This window comes from Schistocerca piceifrons, chromosome 3 (genome assembly GCF_021461385.2).
Source record: "Schistocerca piceifrons isolate TAMUIC-IGC-003096 chromosome 3, iqSchPice1.1, whole genome shotgun sequence".
Classification (NCBI taxonomy): domain Eukaryota; kingdom Metazoa; phylum Arthropoda; class Insecta; order Orthoptera; family Acrididae; genus Schistocerca; species Schistocerca piceifrons.
Genome location: NC_060140.1, coordinates 522,050,817 through 522,065,573, shown reverse-complemented (window position 1 = coordinate 522,065,573; position 14,757 = coordinate 522,050,817). Strand labels below are relative to the sequence as shown.

The window sequence follows — 14,757 nt, the reverse complement described above, 5'->3', positions numbered from 1 at the left end:
GCCAATCCGTATTATCAATTATACTGATGATTAATGTTTTAAGTAAATTCTTGATGAATTTAAGACGCGTGCCTTTTATTATTATTATTTGACTATATTAATAGATTGTAAGGTTGACTTTGTCAATGAAATTTACTGCTATCAGCACCTTTAATGAAAGTAGATGATTTTTATTTTTTGTTTTTGACCCCACAGGAAGGAACGATGTCATGCAGACTGATGTAAATAATTTTATTGTAACGGTTGATGACCGGTTAGTCGAAACTGGTAGTGAGTAAAAATTTATTTCCTCAGCAGCTACTGGTTGTCCTAAATTCGATTTTTTTTTCGAAAAGAAAACGGTGGTGTGGCGTGTATTCTGCTAGGTACCGTATAACAACCTCTGACCTCAGTAAGAAGGAGCCGCCGGACTACAAGCAAAAAGACTCGGATGACACGTAAAGCGCCGCTGTGCGCAACTGCGGACACCCAACCGGTGACATTATAGGGTACACCCATCAGAGGCACTTAGTTGCAGGATCCGGTTCTAGAGGCCCAAGGTCGATAATTATTCCGTCGTATACCTTGACCAGCTGTTTTTTGCGCTGGACCCGTGACTGTTGCTCACATACTTGCGTTTGCGATTACATGTTTTACGTAGACAACTCCGTATAGGTGTTACGAGGCAAGGCGGCGGAGTGTATAAAGGGGTAGTTTCGGTTTGCCTGATCGGCTGTTGGTTTGTATCGAGCCAGATGAGACATCAACGTACGTGATGCCGCAGTGGTCAGAGCTCTGGTCTTGTATTCTGGAAAGCTGGAGTAGGAGCAGTTGACACTTTTTACCATGGTTTGTGAAATGAGCCAGTACTCCATCTATGAATATGATATCGACAGGAAGTCAAACTAAAAACTTCCATCCATAATAGTTAAGCGTAAAATGTTAACGAGTACATACCCCCTCTGATCAAAAGTATCCGCCAGATACCTATGTCGACCTGTGTCCACCCTTCGCTTTTATAATGGCTTGAATCTCTGGTGGTGATACTTTTAATGAGCTGTCCGAATGTCTGTGGAGGAATGGCATCCCATTCAACCTCGACAGCCAAAACCAGAGATGATAGTGATGTTGGGCGCTGGTGTCTGGAGCCAAGTTAACATTCTGCCTCATCCCATACGTCTTCCATTGGATTCATGTCGAGATGCTGGTCAGGGCAGCTCATATGTGGAATTTTATTATCCACAGACCATTGCCTCATATATATTACTTTATTAAATGGTGAACTGTCACTCTGATACAAACAGTCATCGTCCACAAAATATTCCTCGACTGCACACAGCACGCAATGGTGTAAAATTCGTCCATATTGTTCAGCATTTAGGGTTTTCCTAAGAACATTGAGGGGACCACATCCTAACCATCAAAAGCCGCTCCGTACCTTACTTCACTTGTCCTGTATTTCAGTGTTGTCACTACATCTGATGGCAGGTAACATTATCCAGGCATTCGCCAAGCCTAAACCCTTCCATACGATTGCCACACGCTGTGACGTGATTCAACACTGCAAATTACTTGTTTCCAGTCATCGATTATTGAGTGGCGTACCTGTTTACGACACCTCAAGCGTCGCTTATTATTGATAACAGAAATGCGTGGCTTACGAGGAGGTGCTCGACCATTGTATCGCATTCTTTTTAATTCATTGTATAAGCTGGACTGCCAGTAGCACTCTGGAACTCACGAATAATTCCTTACGCTTATTTTAGGCGATTTTTTTACAACCATCCTCCCAAATGCTCGACGATCCTCCCAAATGCTCGATGGTCCCTGCCCGTCAGTACATAATGATGATGACTGTTCTGTGGGGCGCTCAGCTACGCTGTCATCAACGCCCGTATAAAGTCCCAATTTTACACAGTCTAACTTCTTTTTTTACTCAGTCCAATTTAGTCACTGTCACGAATGATGATGATGATGATGATGATGATGATGATAAATGATGAGGACAACACAAACACCCATCAGTACATGAGGTCACATCACGAACAATCAACTTGAGCAGCTTGAGAATTGTTGAAACGTCCCTGAAGGATTTGTTACTCAGGTAATATCCAATGACTAGTGCACGTTCACGGTCACTGACCCCTCCTGACACACACATTCTGCTGTTTCTGCTTCTCTACTGACAACGCAACACTCCCTGCCTCCTTTTATAATGGCGGGTCCCCCTGTCGTGACGCCTAGTGTTCAATTCGGCATTGCGTGTGAGTGTCCGGACACTCTTGATCAGATAGTGCATTACAGTGAACTGCCGTGATACTGGAGCTTGCTATGGGCAAGACGCGCGGCGTCAGTGCTTTTGATTGCACCCAGATATTGGCAGCAAGAAGACTTCGCATCCTAGTCGTTCCAGGCACGGTCCTTTGACTACGGTCTGCTGTTAGTGTACGTTATACACTACTGGTCATTAAAATTGCTACACCGCGAAGATGACGTGCTACAGACGCGAAATTTAACCGACAGGAAGAAGATGCTGTGATACGCAAATGATTAGCTTTTCAGAGCATTCACACAAGGTTGGCGCCGGTGGCGACGCCCACAACGTGCTGACATGAGGAAAGTTTCCAACCGATTTCTCATACTCAAACAGCAGTTGACCGGCGTTGCCTGGTGAAACGTTGTTGTGATGCCTCGTGTAAGGAGGAGAAATGCGTATCATCACGTTTCCGACTTTGATAAAGGTCGGATTGTAGCCTATCCCGATTGCGGTTTATCGTATCGCGACATTGCTGCTCGCGTTGGTCGATATCCAATGACTGTTAGCAGAATATGGAATCGGTGGGTTCAGGAGGGTAATACGGAACGCCGTGCTGTATCCCAACGGCCTCGTATCATTAGCAGTCGAGATGACAGGCATCTTATCCGCATGGCTGTAACGGATCGTGCAGCCACGTCTCGATACCTGAGTCAACAGATGGGGACGTTTGCAAGACAACAACCATCTGCACGAACAGTTCGATGACGTTTGCAGCAGCATGGACTATCAGTTCGGAGACCAGGCTGCGGCTACCCTTGACGCTGCATCACAGACAGGAGCGCATGCGATGGTGTACTCAACGACGAACCTGGGTGCACGAATGGCAAAACGTCATTTTTTTCGGATGAATCCAGGTTCTGTTTACAGCATCATGATGGTCGCATCCGTGTTTGGCGACATCGCGGTGAACGCACATGGCAAGCGTGTATTCATCATCGCCATACTGGCGTATCACCTGGTGTGATGGTATGGGGTGCCATTGGTTACGCGTCTCGGTCACCTCTTGTTCGCATTGACGGCACTTTGAACAGTAGAATTACATTTCAGATGTGTTAAGACCCGTGCCTCTTCATTCGATCCCTGCGAAACCCTATATTTCAGCAGGATAATGCACGACCGCATGTTGCAGGTCCTGTAGGGGCCTTTCTGGATACGGAAAATGTTTTACTGCTGCCCTTGTCAGCACATTCTCCAGATCTCTCACCAATTGGAAACGTCTGGTCAATGATGGCCGAGCAACTGGCTCGTCACAATACGCCAGTCACTACTCTTGATGAACTGTGGTATCGTGTTGATGCTGCATGGGCAGCTATACATGTACACGCCATCCAAGCTCTGTCTGACTCAATGCCCAGCCATATCAAGGCCGTTATTACGGCCAGAGGTGGTTGTTCTGGGTACTGATTTCTCAGGATCTATGCTCCCAAACTGCGTGAAAATGTAATCACATGTCAGTTCTAATATAATATATTTGTCCAATGAATACCCGTTTATCATCTGAATTTCTTCTTGGTGTAGCAATTTTGATGGCCAGTAATGTAGATAGGCAGTCGCTTACTTTATATTGTTTGGTAAAGGCATTCGCGAGCGGTGTGGGCAGGAGCTGCGGTTCTCCTGCGCTACGGAAAGACTTTCTGAAACGAGGAGGTCGTGCAACAATAAGGCATGTGTACCGCCGTACACGGATTCATGGCGCGCAACGATTCACGGTTAACCTGTGTTAGAGGAAGGTCACACGACACGTGAGCCCGTTTGGAGATGGAACTCGCTTGAAGTCCTCAAAAGGCGGTTGTGCCGAAGTTCCGACACCTGGCGGTTCGGTCGCGACCGCACGTGTGCGGCGCTGTAGCGCTCCGCCCGCGCTCGGCATGAGTTTTCCGCGCAGGGCTCTAACTGGGCGTCCGCTCTTGTCTCGGCCTGTTTACCGTCGGGCGCGCGCTTTCTCCAGGGACGCCACGTAATGCTCCGGCCAGCTGATATTCCGTAAGACCTCCTCTCCTTTCCTCTCTGACGACTCTTACTTCACAGGCGTCTGCCTCAATCCAGCTGGAGCAGCCGACGCCCCATGGAGTCCAGTGCACGGCGGGGCCGACGTGTGCCTGCCGTATCGGCCTCGCACTTATCAAGTCGTTAGCCGAGAGGGCCGCTGTACAGGCCCACGTCCCCGGTCGCTATTCTGGCGATCCACCCGCCGTAACCACCAGTGTCTTCTAACTGTGGACGGAGAGGATTGCGGCCAGCTAGCGACGTACAGCTGGTTCGAGAAAGCTGGCCAGCCAATAATGCCACGTGCGAGGTAACCTTTGCGGCGAAAGGTTTTTAATATTGTGAAACATCGACTGGGGTACGGCATAGTTCACGAAATCTGACGAATCCATCGAGCAATGTTTTCGTTGTTAGTGCAAAGTTACGCGTTTTGACTTTGTTAGTGTTCCATACATAGTACGGTGGAAAATTGCGCGGATCAAATGGGTCGTAATCCACCACAATCATTTAAACAGAAGCTTTTATAAACTTGGGAAGGTTGAAAAAATCAGCCAACCAGTTGCAAATAAAGATTTATTGGAATCATTGGCCCAGATTTCGACAATTTTAAAAATTCCTTCTTCAGAATGTGTTGATGTACTCAACATCATGTGCTGATTAAGTACTCAACATCTGATGTAATAAGGCCTATTACACCTTCTGAAGAAGACAATTTTAAAACTGTCCAAACCTGGGTCAAAGGTTCCAATAAAATATTTCCAGCTGGCTGGCTGATTTTTTTCAACCTCCCCAGGTTTATTGTCAGATAATTACTGAAGTTGCAGCCATGTTTAAGATTTTAGAGGATTTTACATTTTTAGACATATCTTCTTCTTCTTCGGCGTTTTCCCCCAGTATTTAGCCGTTTTCGACCTCCACAAACCTCTTTCGTTCCAGTCACCCGGTCAGAGATTTCTGTCTTCCATTGCTTCCTAGCTTCCTGAACGAATTAGTACCATCTTAGCGCTATCCTTCCGCTCCTTCTGCTGGGCGATTCCCAGTTTAAAATCTTCGTTGGCGATCTACGGATGGGCATTATCTGTACCCACCCATACCATTGAAGTGCTCTACTTTCCAAAGGTTTTGTTATGGAGCATGTTATCTCCGTTCACCTCCACACTCTTCACCCTCTTTCATTTGCGGACAACCAGATAAAGTTCTCTCAAGACGAAGAGGCTATGGTGTACACGCTGAGACATCTTATAGATGAGTATAGCAAATGGGTTTCAGAATAAACTGGACGAGACAGGATGTATGTGTATGGGACAGCATTTCTTGAAAACTGACAAGGAGGAGGAGAAATTAAATCCTGCAAAAGCTAGAATTATTTGGGAACGATAGTCGATACCTCCGGTACACGTGACAAAGATATTACTTCCAGAATTGGAAAAAGAGTTAGTAAAGCTTTGCATGGGATAATATGAAATAATAATATTCGGCAGGGCACTCAAAAAAGCATATTTCAGACTGTGTTTGAGAACATTGTTTTATATGGAGCTGAGATATTCCCATAATGAAAGAAAGCTGGGGAGGAAATTTAGAACAGTAGACATGGACTGTATGAGAAGATGTCTGTAGCTATTGAGGCAAGACAGGATAAGAAATGAGGAGGATTTTTAGATATAGAAATTGACAAATTTCGCTACTAACTTTGGAATAACTCAGTAGCATATTCTCCAATATGGCAAGGAATTCTAGAAATTACGAGCTACATTTAACACAGGTTTCTTTCCATTGCTTGCCCACTTGGTTGGGCTTGCGGCTTCACCGGAAAACATTACAGCTTGGTTAAGACGCATGTTCACAAACTGATCGTGCCAGTCATCGACAACAAATACGACACGGATAGTGATTGCATAGGTAGAACTGGAAAACCATAGGACACTGAATAAGGGAAAACAAAATAGGAAAGACCCTCCAACAAGAAAAACAAAATGGCGGGAAGATTCACTACGCGAGCGTAGGCGGAAACAAACTGAAGCAAAAGTATTCCCTTCATTTGCAAGCGCCCATAAATTTTAACTTCGTCAATGTTTTGAGAAGTTGTTGCTGTTATAGCACATATTTATTACGCATCTTCTCAAATTATTGGACATACGATTTTCGGACGCTATATTCCTCAAATTTGCGATTTATTGGACGGTCTGATGAAGCAATGTACTAAGCACTAAGCCTCAGCAATCGATCCCGCGCGAAAATTTGAGCCATAATCCTGATCATATGCAGTTATAACCTTCTGAATGTACAGCTTTTAATGTTCCGCTCTCCGGTGCTCACTCGCTCCGCCCTACTACAGACGTCTAATGCCTGATCACGAAGTTCCGCACAGTCGAGTGAGTGACGGGTTTGTAAAATACTGTTCTGAGATTGATAACATGCCTTGTTTTTTGAGTCAAAGTGCGCAGTTTCTAACCTGTAGACGGCGCCGCGTTTCTATTTTGCGATTCACAAATGCAGTGAAAGTGAACGAAACGAATCAATCTGACTTTAAAGAAGTAGCTTAGCGCTATTCGGCTATTAACATCGCTCTTGTGCGTTATTTTCTTTGGGCTTTCAAGCTGACGCTGTTGAAGTGAAGTACATATGCAGGGGATGCGCCCTTCTTCCACGGCATTGGTATGATTAAATTGATAACGTAAATCATTACAATAATTCTTCCGTTGCTTTGGTGTATTCATTTTGATTTTGAAGCGTGTATGTAGCTGGAGTGTATCAATACGAGAATTTCGTTAAAAGACTATGGAACATATATGTGCGTGATGACATGAGCCGGCCGCTGTGGCCGAGAGGTCCTAGGCACTTCAAGTCCGGAACCACGCGGCTGCTATGGTCGCCGGTTGGAATCCTGCATCGGGCATGGATGTGTGTTAAGTCCTTAGGTTAATTGGGTTTAAGTAGTTCTAGGTCTAGCGGATGATGACCTCAGATGACCTCAGATGTTAAGTCCTCTTTTTTTCACGCGAAACAGACCGACAAAAAGTGTTGCATTACTTATTGAATGCCTCTGGTATTTTAGATTATTCATTTACTCGTATGTACACGAACATTTTTTGCGGAAACAACAGTCGGAAGACTCGATACGACGACGAAGACCATCGCTAGAGTCACGATTGGCTGTGTTTACACCGCAACAGTACATTCTGACGTCGTTGCCTTTCAGTCTTAGCACATTCCTTTGCGGAATGTTCCAACGGCAATACTAACAAGCGTTATATCATCGTACTCGCTTTTTCAAGAGGTTTCGGATGCTGATAAGAAAGTATATCGAACTATTACAAAAATGCTTCAATTTCTCAGTTGAGTCTATAATGTCAATAATGCTGCAAAATTGTGCGCTCCTCTGCATGTTACTATTTGCCAGAAACGTTGTTACAGTATGTTGAACAGTTCACGAAATGAAAAGGGATATTCCGTCTTACGCGAATCGCTCTGTGTACGTAAATATTCTTCAGCCATTTGTGATACTTGGGAGCACAACATACGGTTATATCTTTGAGGCAGCGAAATTGAAGGAATACTATCATAATGAAATGAGTAGTTATAATTCGACGTAAGAACGAAGCTCTAGTCAAGGACGTCCTTACGATAGTTTGTAGCGAGAGGGAAGGAGGCGTCCTAGAAGTGAGGGTGGGGAGTTTTCTTGATATTTTGCAGATGAATGGCTACTTGTAAGTAGCCATAAAAAGTCCCAGTTGCGAAACTGCGTAATAACGGCTTCTAAACCATTTTTGTGAAAGAAAACCACCTCACTCAACTATATTTTATTTCTATACCTGAGAGTTAAAGTGGGAGGCGGTGGGGCGTGGGCACTGCCCCCATCGACCCCGTGTATGGGCGCCCTCGGTTCCGTCTATACCATAGATCAGTGGTAGCTAACCTGGTTCTTAATGTTCACTAGTGAACGTTCCAGCTATCATGTTGAGCGGCAGGCGGTACCGGTTTGAAAATCATTTTCATTATGTTGTCAAATGGTTCAAATGGCTCTGAGTACTATGGGACTTAACAGCTGAAGTCACCAGTCCCCTAGAACTTAGAACTACTTAAACTTAACTAACCTAATGACATCACACACATCCATGCCCGAGGCAGGATTCGAACCTGCGACCGTAGCGATCGCGCGGTTCCAGAGTGAAGCGCCTAGAACCGCTCGGCCACAGCAGCCGGCCTTTATGTTGTTATAAAATTTTGAATACAGTATTTGATAAGTATTTATTATTATGTGCTTTAACTTACTATATTTCTGCTTTATAAATTTTATAAAGTGAAATTACTTCTATACGTTACAAATGACTGTTATTGTGGTATCGGTGGGCAGTTAGAAAATTTTGCTGTTAACTTAATGCCCAATATTCGAAATAGTCACGTACTTTATATTTTACAATTTCGAAAAAAGTATTTATTGTTTTTAATGAATTCTTATATTCCATATATGTTTTAATCCACAATGAATGTCATATTCTACAATTTCAGGCTCAGGGCCTTATTTACACATCAGTATCTCCTTAAAAAGTGTTTTGAGACTACAAATCAACAACAATCAACGAATTTTGCATTTTTAATTATTTTTTGTGATAGAGATAAAGCTAGTATTACGCGATATGTAAAGTATGTTGATATTACCAACAGAGTGCTTAAACATGCTTTCACGTTCTAGAACCAACTTACTCATCATTATCTCTTTACAAATAATGTTGTTGTTGTTGTGGTCTTCAGTCCTGAGACTGGTATGATGCAGCTCTCCATGCTACCCTATCCTGTGCAAGTTTCTTCATCTCCCAGTATCTACTATAACCTACATCCTTCTGAATCTGCTTAGTGTATTCATCTCTTGGTCTCCCTCTACGATTTTTACCCTCCACGCTGCCCTCCAATGCTAAATTTGTGATCCCTTGATGCCTCAGAACATGTCCTATCAACCGGTCCCTTCTTCTCGTCAAGTTGTGCCACAAACTCCTCTTCTCCCCAATTCTATTCAATACCTCCTCATTAGTTATCTAATCTACCCATCTAATCTTCAGCATTCTTCTGTAGCACCACATTTCGAAAGCTTCTATTCTCTTCCTGTCCAAACTATTTATCGTCCAATAATATTGTTAATATAATTCACCAACAATAATGGCGAATTTTGCTCTTTTAATTTTTTAAGGTGGGCAAAAAGTAACCCCTTCCCCCGTTGGTGACGTACGTTATAGAAAATATGTTCGTATCACTAGGGTTAAAAGAGATAAAAATGTGGGCGGTAGGTGAAAAAGATGGACTACCCTGCCACAGAGTGTCTAAACGGCATTTTGTGGGTTTACAGCTGTTGTGAACAACAGGAGTGCTATGCCTGTTGCGATTCGCCTTGTATGTCGCAGCTCTGGACGTGACAAAGAGGATAAAAACGGCAAGCTGCAAGCGAGTAGAGCGCTGTTGTTTTTAGTACTGTACTCACCGTATGGCGGCGTGACGAGCGCGCTGAGTGACGTTGCGTTGCTTGACTGTGCCGGGCGCGCTCGCGGCGGGTACTGGCGGAGGAGTAGGCGGCGGCGGCGGCGGCGGTGGCGAGGGGCGACGCGACGTCACAGCGGCCGGGGCGCGCCTCGCGCACACACAGCCAGGGAAACGTCACGCAGGCAGCGCTCTTAATGACGCCCGCTTGCAGCGTACCCCACACGACACAATGGGGATGGGAAAAACCAACCGGTTAAAACCGACACCGGTACTTTAGTTCCGAATAACCGGTAATTTTCGGTAATTGTTGGTCTCTGTTATAACAGATGTTTCTTTTATTTTTTCATTAATGACCTAGTAAAAAACCGAAATATCAATGAGGCATAGCTGCAGTGCTAAAATTTTTCGATTTTAAATAAATCTTTTTTTTTAAAAAACGAATATTTTTATTCGCACAAATTGATTTGTTTGAAATATGGCATACGAACTGACACAGTATTGTTGGGACAATTATGTCCCTGTTGCTGAGTGTCGTGGGTTAAGGTACGTGCGTATCTTCAATGTATAACACTTGCCCCCACCTGGCCTATACGGTAGCTTTTTGCTGTCGTCTCCGGACATCCTTCGTACTGCTGAATGATATCAACCCTTGTCTGAAAGCATTGTTACAAAGTGACATAGCAATGAAGTACAATGCTTCATTTGCCTTAAAAGATTAAAGCAGTGTCTGCCGCCGGCCGGAGTGGCCGATCGGTCCTAGGCGCTACAGTCTGGAACCGCACGACCACTGCGGTCGCAGGTTCGAATCCTGCCTCGGGCATGGGTGTGTGTGATGTCCTTAGGTTAGTTAGGTTTAAGTAGTTCTAAGCTCTAGGGGACAGATGACCTGAGAAATTAAGTCCCATAGTGCTCAGAGCCACTTGAACCAGTGTCTGCCATTTCTATGAACTAATAAACTACTGAACTCCGTCTGAACAGATCTTGAAAGGCCCAACGGTACCGATGGGCCGCCGTGTCAACCGCAGCCCACAGGAGTCACTGGAAGCGGATATGGAGGGTCATGTGGTCAGCACATCGCTCTCCCGACAGTATGCCAGTTTACGAGACTGGAGCAGCTACTTCTAGATCAAGTAACTCCTCAGTCTGCCTCACAAGAGATGAGTCCACCCTGCTTGCCAACAGCGCTCGGCAGACTGGATGGTCACCCATCCAGGTGCTAGCCCAGCCCGACAGCGCTTAACTTCGGTGATTTGACGGGAACCGGTGTTACCACTGTGGCAAAGTCGTTGGCATGAAATAATAAAATGGAAGTAAATTATGACAGTAATAAACTAAAAATTTAAGAACATTTCATTCATAGTACACAACAAAAAAAAGTTGATCTGCTGCGTGTGTCTACGTAATACGCCATTATCCACCTGTCGCCCTCGAAAACGGACAAATCAGCACGTAAAACAGAGTCCTTCAATCTCAGTTTTCATGCTTTAGATATACCTATTTGTAATGCCCAAATAATGGTATGATCCCGGATTACATGATCTTTGAGCAGAGTTTCAAAAAATTAGAATATATAGGACAATATTGCTAATTTTTTGTAGTATTCAACCACTTTCCACAAAAGTAGCGGATTGTGGCCGGACTAAATATCCTTTCATTTGCCTATTTAATTTAATATTTTGATTCTATGCATATTGAACCTGAGAGAGTCAAAATATTTCAGTCTTTGTTCGATTTCTATGTTTATTACAGGAAATAATGGTAATAAAAAACCGAAAATTGGTTATTTCAGAAACCCTTCAGTCACATTAACCTGCCTTGAAAAAAAAAAGAAAAGAAGCTATAACCGAAAACCAGTCGTTTTGTGATAGCCGCCATCCCTACGACACACTCGAGAGCAGCGTGTCTCATCTACTTCACCACCCGAAATAACCTATTGCCCACAAGCAAAATAAATAAAAAAGTATGTAGTAAATGTTGTTAGCTTCCAAAGGAACTTTAAGTTTATTGTAATTATTGTTATTATTATTATGATTCGTTGTGAAAATATGAACTGCGGTACGTCTTTTTAGGGTTCCATGCCTTCATCGCTGCAGTCATGGACTGTGCAGCTGGTCCCGGCGAAGGTTCGAGTCCTCTCCCTCGGGCATGGGTGTGTGTGTTTGTCCTTAGGATGATTTAGGTTAAGTAGTGTGTAAGCTTAGGGACTGATGACCTTAGCAGTTAAGTCCCATAAGATTTCACACACATTTGAACATGCCTCCGTCGGCAAAAACGGAACCCTTTATAGACTTACTTTGTTGCCTGTCTGTCTGTCTGACTGTTAAGAATCCTTTTTCTCAGGAACTGCTAGACTTGTCAAGTCAAAAAATGTGTCACATACTAGGGTCTACAGTTCCTCGGCGGCAAAAAAATTACGCTTCCAAGTCAGTGCAATCAAAAGATACAGCTAAATTTTGATACTCACAATCTCACTCATCAAAACCTATAGAGTACTTCCCTTTGACCTAGAATCTTGAAATTTGGCAACAAGCAAGGTTCCACAGTGTAAGCAATCCGAAAACTGTTAAATTGTATCACAGCACGTAATTTTTTTTTTTTTTTGCCATTATAAATTTGCCTTGCATTCGTAATCTGTCAAAGTCTAGGAAATGCAGTAGGGATTTCAGTTATTGGTAGAGTGAGTCACGAGGAAGGTTTGTGTCTGTAATTTACAAATACTTCGTGCTAATTGGTCAATCTACAACGAAGTGCCTGCGGAAGCGATGCCTCTGTGTTCTGGCGGTGACGCGCATAAGGCCGGCCGACCACCACGCCGACAGTCTACGCCTGCGGCACGTATAGCGTCTGTCATGTTTCAGAGCAAGCAATACCGGTAATCGATGCAGGATTGCGCTTCCATTGTTTGGGATGAGGTTCCGATAGCCCATAAAGGAGTCCTCTGAACTGCCCCACACAGCAGTTCTACATTCACGAACCAACAGTAGCCCCGTGGCCGGCTGTACCGTATTCTTCTCTGAACACTTCCGTCAAATCTTACCAGTAATCACAACTGGGACGAGCGTAGACGAAGTCAACACAACCGCAATGGTCAATTGGCATAGCACATTAATATAGCTTCAAACATTAATAAAATAAATGGAAAGTTACAATATCAAATGTTAAAGTACACAAAAAATAGAAACTTATAACTTAACATTAAAATGTTCTCGAAAATCTTGAAATCCTGGACTAATACCATGACAGTCTTTTTTTTTTTTAGTCATCTGTCTTCTGATTGGTTCGATGCGGCCCGCCACGACTTCCTCTCCTGTGCCAGCCTGTTCATCTCAGAGTGGCACTTGCAGCCTACCTCCTCAGTTATTTGCTGGATGTATTCCAGTCTCTGTCTTCGTCTATGGCTTTTGCCCTCTACAGCTCCCTCTAGTACCATGTAAATCATTCCCTGATGTCTTAACAGATGTCTTACCTTCCTGTCCCTTCTCCTTGTCAGTGTTTCCCACATATTCCTTTCCTCTCCTGTTCTGCGCAGGACTTCCTCATTCCTTACCTTATCAGTCCACCTAATTTTCAACATTCGTCTGTAGCACCACATTTCAAATGCTTCGATCCTCTTCTGTTCCAGTTTTCTCACAGTCCATGTTTCACTACCGTATAATGCTGCACTCCAAAGGTACATTCTCAGAAATTTCTTTCTGAAATTAAGGCCTATGTTTGATACTAGTAGACTCCTCTTTGCCAGGAATGCCTTTTGGTCAGTGCTAGTCTGCTTTTGATGTCCTCCTTGCTCGGTACGTAACTGGTTATTTTGCTGCCTAGGTAGCAGAATTCCTTTACATCTACTTCGTGACCATCAATCCTGATGTTAAGTTTCTCCCTGTTCTCAGTTCTGCTACTTCTCATTACTTTCATCTTTTTTCGATTTACTCTCAATCCACATTCCGTACACATTAGATTGTCCATTCCGTTCAGCAGATCATGTAAATCTTCTTCACTTTCACTCAGGATAGCAATGTCATTCCAGAAGCTTTCTTATATTTTCACCATTGCTTCTTCGATGTACAGACTGAACAGTAGGGGCGAAAGACATCGCTGTCTTACATCCGTTTTAATCCTCGCACTTCGTTCTTGGTCGTCCGCTCTTATCATTCCCTCTTGGCTCTTGTACGTATTGTATATCACCCGTCTCTCCCAATAGCTTACCCCTATTTTGCTCAGAATTCTGAACATGTTGCACCATTTTACATTGTCGTACGCTTTTTCCAGGTCACAAATCCTATGAACGTGTCTTGATTTATCTTTAGTCTTGCTTTCATTATAAACCGCAACGTCAGAATTGCCTCTCTGTACCTTTACCTTTCCTAAAACCAAACTCATCGTCATCTAACACCTCCTCAGTTTTCTTCTCCATTCTTTTGTGTGTCCGCAACTCGTGGTCTCGCGGTAGTCTTCTCGCTTCCCGAGCACGGGGTCCCGGGTTCGATTTCCGGCGGTGTTAGGGATTTTCACCTGCCACGAGATGAGTGGGTGCTGTTGTGTCGTCTGCATCATCATCATTCACCTACATTACGCTCGGAGGAAGGCAACGGCAAACCACTTGTATTAGGACCTTGCCTAGTACGCCGGTACGGACCTCCCGCACCGTTCCTCTATGCTCTGTCAAGAAGCATGGGACTTCATTTAAATTCCTCTGTGTACTATTCTTGTTTGCAACTTCGATGCATGAGTTGTAAAGCTGATTGTGCGATAATTCTCGCACTTTTCACTTCTTACAGTCTTTGGAACTGTGTGGATGATATTTTTCTGGAAGTCAGATGGTATGTCGACAGACTCACACATGCTACACACCTTGTTGACTAGTCGTTTTGTTGCCACTCCCCCCAATGATTTTAGAAATTCTGATGGAATGTTGTCTATACCTTCTGCCTTATTTGATCTTAAGTCCTCCAAAGCTCTCTTAAATTCTGATGCTAATACTGGATTCCCTATCTCTTCTAAATCGACTC

The 14,757-nt window shown here is 43.9% G+C and overlaps 1 protein-coding gene across 1 annotated transcript in view; it reads right to left on the bottom strand.

The window, feature by feature from the left end:
* Nucleotides 1-9,825, bottom strand: part of LOC124788340 (ABC transporter G family member 23) — a 465,453-nt gene extending 455,628 nt beyond the window's left edge. The window contains exon 1 of the mRNA XM_047255600.1: nucleotides 9,756-9,825. The gene's annotated coding sequence lies outside the window, so the exon portion shown is untranslated. The remainder of the gene's footprint in view (nucleotides 1-9,755) is intronic.
* Between the last annotated feature and the right edge of the window lie 4,932 nt (nucleotides 9,826-14,757).